This window comes from Blennius ocellaris, assembly GCF_963422515.1.
Source record: "Blennius ocellaris genome assembly, chromosome: 3".
In the NCBI taxonomy this organism is placed as follows: Eukaryota; Metazoa; Chordata; class Actinopteri; order Blenniiformes; family Blenniidae; genus Blennius; species Blennius ocellaris.
This window is the reverse complement of record NC_137652.1, coordinates 1-6,355: the sequence shown is the minus strand read 5'-3', so window position 1 is coordinate 6,355 and position 6,355 is coordinate 1.

Genomic DNA, 6,355 nt, shown 5'->3' with positions numbered 1-6,355 from the left:
TTTCACCTTCTGGGTGGGGCCTGCAGGCTTTATGAAATCGGTTAATTTGTTTGTTTTCTTTTCCATGCCAGGTGGGATGATGTCGTCTTCAATTGCCTGGTCTATGGTGTGAGTGTGGTGGAAGACTTGGATAGTTTTAAAATATAATGTAGACCTGATTTTGGTCTTTGTGGGGTCCAAACCTTGTAGGTCAGCTCTAGGCCACGTGCAGGTGTGTGGATCCCATGATTCGTCAGGTCGGTAGGGGAAATGAGTATTCACCAGTATCTCCAGTGCGGAAGTCATCTTCTCAATAAAAGAAAGGTAAGTAAAGAAGGTAAGTATAAAGGACTACATAAAAGGAGGTAAGTATAAAAGGTGGTAAGAGGAATGATTGTTTAAAGGGTAAGTATTTCTAAAAGAGATGGATAAAACTAAGTCCTCTATCCTTATTAGGTGAATGAGGCCAGGGTTAGGGTTAGGGTTAGGGTTAGGGTTAGGGTTAGGGTTAGGGTTAGGGTTAGGGTTAGGGTTAGGGTTAGGGTTAGGGTTAGGGTTAGGGTTAGGGTTAGGGTTAGGGTTAGGGTTAGGGTTAGGGTTAGGGTTAGGGTTAGGGTTAGGGTTAGGGTTAGGGTTAGGGTTAGGGTTAGGGTTAGGGTTAGGGTTAGGGTTAGGGTTAGGGTTAGGGTTAGGGTTAGGGTTAGGGTTAGGGTTAGGGTTAGGGTTAGGGTTAGGGTTAGGGTTAGGGTTAGGGTTAGGGTTAGGGTTAGGGTTAGGGTTAGGGTTAGGGTTAGGGTTAGGGTTAGGGTTAGGGTTAGGGTTAGGGTTAGGGTTAGGGTTAGGGTTAGGGTTAGGGTTAGGGTTAGGGTTAGGGTTAGGGTTAGGGTTAGGGTTAGGGTTAGGGTTAGGGTTAGGGTTAGGGTTAGGGTTAGGGTTAGGGTTAGGGTTAGGGTTAGGGTTAGGGTTAGGGTTAGGGTTAGGGTTAGGGTTAGGGTTAGGGTTAGGGTTAGGGTTAGGGTTAGGGTTAGGGTTAGGGTTAGGGTTAGGGTTAGGGTTAGGGTTAGGGTTAGGGTTAGGGTTAGGGTTAGGGTTAGGGTTAGGGTTAGGGTTAGGGTTAGGGTTAGGGTTAGGGTTAGGGTTAGGGTTAGGGTTAGGGTTAGGGTTAGGGTTAGGGTTAGGGTTAGGGTTAGGGTTAGGGTTAGGGTTAGGGTTAGGGTTAGGGTTAGGGTTAGGGTTAGGGTTAGGGTTAGGGTTAGGGTTAGGGTTAGGGTTAGGGTTAGGGTTAGGGTTAGGGTTAGGGTTAGGGTTAGGGTTAGGGTTAGGGTTAGGGTTAGGGTTAGGGTTAGGGTTAGGGTTAGGGTTAGGGTTAGGGTTAGGGTTAGGGTTAGGGTTAGGGTTAGGGTTAGGGTTAGGGTTAGGGTTAGGGTTAGGGTTAGGGTTAGGGTTAGGGTTAGGGTTAGGGTTAGGGTTAGGGTTAGGGTTAGGGTTAGGGTTAGGGTTAGGGTTAGGGTTAGGGTTAGGGTTAGGGTTAGGGTTAGGGTTAGGGTTAGGGTTAGGGTTAGGGTTAGGGTTAGGGTTAGGGTTAGGGTTAGGGTTAGGGTTAGGGTTAGGGTTAGGGTTAGGGTTAGGGTTAGGGTTAGGGTTAGGGTTAGGGTTAGGGTTAGGGTTAGGGTTAGGGTTAGGGTTAGGGTTAGGGTTAGGGTTAGGGTTAGGGTTAGGGTTAGGGTTAGGGTTAGGGTTAGGGTTAGGGTTAGGGTTAGGGTTAGGGTTAGGGTTAGGGTTAGGGTTAGGGTTAGGGTTAGGGTTAGGGTTAGGGTTAGGGTTAGGGTTAGGGTTAGGGTTAGGGTTAGGGTTAGGGTTAGGGTTAGGGTTAGGGTTAGGGTTAGGGTTAGGGTTAGGGTTAGGGTTAGGGTTAGGGTTAGGGTTAGGGTTAGGGTTAGGGTTAGGGTTAGGGTTAGGGTTAGGGTTAGGGTTAGGGTTAGGGTTAGGGTTAGGGTTAGGGTTAGGGTTAGGGTTAGGGTTAGGGTTAGGGTTAGGGTTAGGGTTAGGGTTAGGGTTAGGGTTAGGGTTAGGGTTAGGGTTAGGGTTAGGGTTAGGGTTAGGGTTAGGGTTAGGGTTAGGGTTAGGGTTAGGGTTAGGGTTAGGGTTAGGGTTAGGGTTAGGGTTAGGGTTAGGGTTAGGGTTAGGGTTAGGGTTAGGGTTAGGGTTAGGGTTAGGGTTAGGGTTAGGGTTAGGGTTAGGGTTAGGGTTAGGGTTAGGGTTAGGGTTAGGGTTAGGGTTAGGGTTAGGGTTAGGGTTAGGGTTAGGGTTAGGGTTAGGGTTAGGGTTAGGGTTAGGGTTAGGGTTAGGGTTAGGGTTAGGGTTAGGGTTAGGGTTAGGGTTAGGGTTAGGGTTAGGGTTAGGGTTAGGGTTAGGGTTAGGGTTAGGGTTAGGGTTAGGGTTAGGGTTAGGGTTAGGGTTAGGGTTAGGGTTAGGGTTAGGGTTAGGGTTAGGGTTAGGGTTAGGGTTAGGGTTAGGGTTAGGGTTAGGGTTAGGGTTAGGGTTAGGGTTAGGGTTAGGGTTAGGGTTAGGGTTAGGGTTAGGGTTAGGGTTAGGGTTAGGGTTAGGGTTAGGGTTAGGGTTAGGGTTAGGGTTAGGGTTAGGGTTAGGGTTAGGGTTAGGGTTAGGGTTAGGGTTAGGGTTAGGGTTAGGGTTAGGGTTAGGGTTAGGGTTAGGGTTAGGGTTAGGGTTAGGGTTAGGGTTAGGGTTAGGGTTAGGGTTAGGGTTAGGGTTAGGGTTAGGGTTAGGGTTAGGGTTAGGGTTAGGGTTAGGGTTAGGGTTAGGGTTAGGGTTAGGGTTAGGGTTAGGGTTAGGGTTAGGGTTAGGGTTAGGGTTAGGGTTAGGGTTAGGGTTAGGGTTAGGGTTAGGGTTAGGGTTAGGGTTAGGGTTAGGGTTAGGGTTAGGGTTAGGGTTAGGGTTAGGGTTAGGGTTAGGGTTAGGGTTAGGGTTAGGGTTAGGGTTAGGGTTAGGGTTAGGGTTAGGGTTAGGGTTAGGGTTAGGGTTAGGGTTAGGGTTAGGGTTAGGGTTAGGGTTAGGGTTAGGGTTAGGGTTAGGGTTAGGGTTAGGGTTAGGGTTAGGGTTAGGGTTAGGGTTAGGGTTAGGGTTAGGGTTAGGGTTAGGGTTAGGGTTAGGGTTAGGGTTAGGGTTAGGGTTAGGGTTAGGGTTAGGGTTAGGGTTAGGGTTAGGGTTAGGGTTAGGGTTAGGGTTAGGGTTAGGGTTAGGGTTAGGGTTAGGGTTAGGGTTAGGGTTAGGGTTAGGGTTAGGGTTAGGGTTAGGGTTAGGGTTAGGGTTAGGGTTAGGGTTAGGGTTAGGGTTAGGGTTAGGGTTAGGGTTAGGGTTAGGGTTAGGGTTAGGGTTAGGGTTAGGGTTAGGGTTAGGGTTAGGGTTAGGGTTAGGGTTAGGGTTAGGGTTAGGGTTAGGGTTAGGGTTAGGGTTAGGGTTAGGGTTAGGGTTAGGGTTAGGGTTAGGGTTAGGGTTAGGGTTAGGGTTAGGGTTAGGGTTAGGGTTAGGGTTAGGGTTAGGGTTAGGGTTAGGGTTAGGGTTAGGGTTAGGGTTAGGGTTAGGGTTAGGGTTAGGGTTAGGGTTAGGGTTAGGGTTAGGGTTAGGGTTAGGGTTAGGGTTAGGGTTAGGGTTAGGGTTAGGGTTAGGGTTAGGGTTAGGGTTAGGGTTAGGGTTAGGGTTAGGGTTAGGGTTAGGGTTAGGGTTAGGGTTAGGGTTAGGGTTAGGGTTAGGGTTAGGGTTAGGGTTAGGGTTAGGGTTAGGGTTAGGGTTAGGGTTAGGGTTAGGGTTAGGGTTAGGGTTAGGGTTAGGGTTAGGGTTAGGGTTAGGGTTAGGGTTAGGGTTAGGGTTAGGGTTAGGGTTAGGGTTAGGGTTAGGGTTAGGGTTAGGGTTAGGGTTAGGGTTAGGGTTAGGGTTAGGGTTAGGGTTAGGGTTAGGGTTAGGGTTAGGGTTAGGGTTAGGGTTAGGGTTAGGGTTAGGGTTAGGGTTAGGGTTAGGGTTAGGGTTAGGGTTAGGGTTAGGGTTAGGGTTAGGGTTAGGGTTAGGGTTAGGGTTAGGGTTAGGGTTAGGGTTAGGGTTAGGGTTAGGGTTAGGGTTAGGGTTAGGGTTAGGGTTAGGGTTAGGGTTAGGGTTAGGGTTAGGGTTAGGGTTAGGGTTAGGGTTAGGGTTAGGGTTAGGGTTAGGGTTAGGGTTAGGGTTAGGGTTAGGGTTAGGGTTAGGGTTAGGGTTAGGGTTAGGGTTAGGGTTAGGGTTAGGGTTAGGGTTAGGGTTAGGGTTAGGGTTAGGGTTAGGGTTAGGGTTAGGGTTAGGGTTAGGGTTAGGGTTAGGGTTAGGGTTAGGGTTAGGGTTAGGGTTAGGGTTAGGGTTAGGGTTAGGGTTAGGGTTAGGGTTAGGGTTAGGGTTAGGGTTAGGGTTAGGGTTAGGGTTAGGGTTAGGGTTAGGGTTAGGGTTAGGGTTAGGGTTAGGGTTAGGGTTAGGGTTAGGGTTAGGGTTAGGGTTAGGGTTAGGGTTAGGGTTAGGGTTAGGGTTAGGGTTAGGGTTAGGGTTAGGGTTAGGGTTAGGGTTAGGGTTAGGGTTAGGGTTAGGGTTAGGGTTAGGGTTAGGGTTAGGGTTAGGGTTAGGGTTAGGGTTAGGGTTAGGGTTAGGGTTAGGGTTAGGGTTAGGGTTAGGGTTAGGGTTAGGGTTAGGGTTAGGGTTAGGGTTAGGGTTAGGGTTAGGGTTAGGGTTAGGGTTAGGGTTAGGGTTAGGGTTAGGGTTAGGGTTAGGGTTAGGGTTAGGGTTAGGGTTAGGGTTAGGGTTAGGGTTAGGGTTAGGGTTAGGGTTAGGGTTAGGGTTAGGGTTAGGGTTAGGGTTAGGGTTAGGGTTAGGGTTAGGGTTAGGGTTAGGGTTAGGGTTAGGGTTAGGGTTAGGGTTAGGGTTAGGGTTAGGGTTAGGGTTAGGGTTAGGGTTAGGGTTAGGGTTAGGGTTAGGGTTAGGGTTAGGGTTAGGGTTAGGGTTAGGGTTAGGGTTAGGGTTAGGGTTAGGGTTAGGGTTAGGGTTAGGGTTAGGGTTAGGGTTAGGGTTAGGGTTAGGGTTAGGGTTAGGGTTAGGGTTAGGGTTAGGGTTAGGGTTAGGGTTAGGGTTAGGGTTAGGGTTAGGGTTAGGGTTAGGGTTAGGGTTAGGGTTAGGGTTAGGGTTAGGGTTAGGGTTAGGGTTAGGGTTAGGGTTAGGGTTAGGGTTAGGGTTAGGGTTAGGGTTAGGGTTAGGGTTAGGGTTAGGGTTAGGGTTAGGGTTAGGGTTAGGGTTAGGGTTAGGGTTAGGGTTAGGGTTAGGGTTAGGGTTAGGGTTAGGGTTAGGGTTAGGGTTAGGGTTAGGGTTAGGGTTAGGGTTAGGGTTAGGGTTAGGGTTAGGGTTAGGGTTAGGGTTAGGGTTAGGGTTAGGGTTAGGGTTAGGGTTAGGGTTAGGGTTAGGGTTAGGGTTAGGGTTAGGGTTAGGGTTAGGGTTAGGGTTAGGGTTAGGGTTAGGGTTAGGGTTAGGGTTAGGGTTAGGGTTAGGGTTAGGGTTAGGGTTAGGGTTAGGGTTAGGGTTAGGGTTAGGGTTAGGGTTAGGGTTAGGGTTAGGGTTAGGGTTAGGGTTAGGGTTAGGGTTAGGGTTAGGGTTAGGGTTAGGGTTAGGGTTAGGGTTAGGGTTAGGGTTAGGGTTAGGGTTAGGGTTAGGGTTAGGGTTAGGGTTAGGGTTAGGGTTAGGGTTAGGGTTAGGGTTAGGGTTAGGGTTAGGGTTAGGGTTAGGGTTAGGGTTAGGGTTAGGGTTAGGGTTAGGGTTAGGGTTAGGGTTAGGGTTAGGGTTAGGGTTAGGGTTAGGGTTAGGGTTAGGGTTAGGGTTAGGGTTAGGGTTAGGGTTAGGTTAGGGTTAGGGTTAGGGTTAGGGTTAGGGTTAGGGTTAGGGTTAGGGTTAGGGTTAGGGTTAGGGTTAGGGTTAGGGTTAGGGTTAGGGTTAGGGTTAGGGTTAGGGTTAGGGTTAGGGTTAGGGTTAGGGTTAGGAGGTTAGGGTTAGGGTTAGGGTTAGGGTTAGGGTTAGGGTTAGGGTTAGGGTTAGGGTTAGGGTTAGGGTTAGGGTTAGGGTTAGGGTTAGGGTTAGGGTTAGGGTTAGGGTTAGGGTTAGGGTTAGGGTTAGGGTTAGGGTTAGGGTTAGGGTTAGGGGTTAGGGTTAGGGTTAGGGTTAGGGTTAGGGTTAGGGTTAGGGTTAGGGTAGGGTTAGGGTTAGGGTTAGGTTAGGGTTAGGGTTAGGGTTAGGGTTAGGTTGTTAGGGTTAGGGTTAGGGTTAGGGTTAGGGTTAGGGTTAGGGTTAGGGTTAGGGTTAG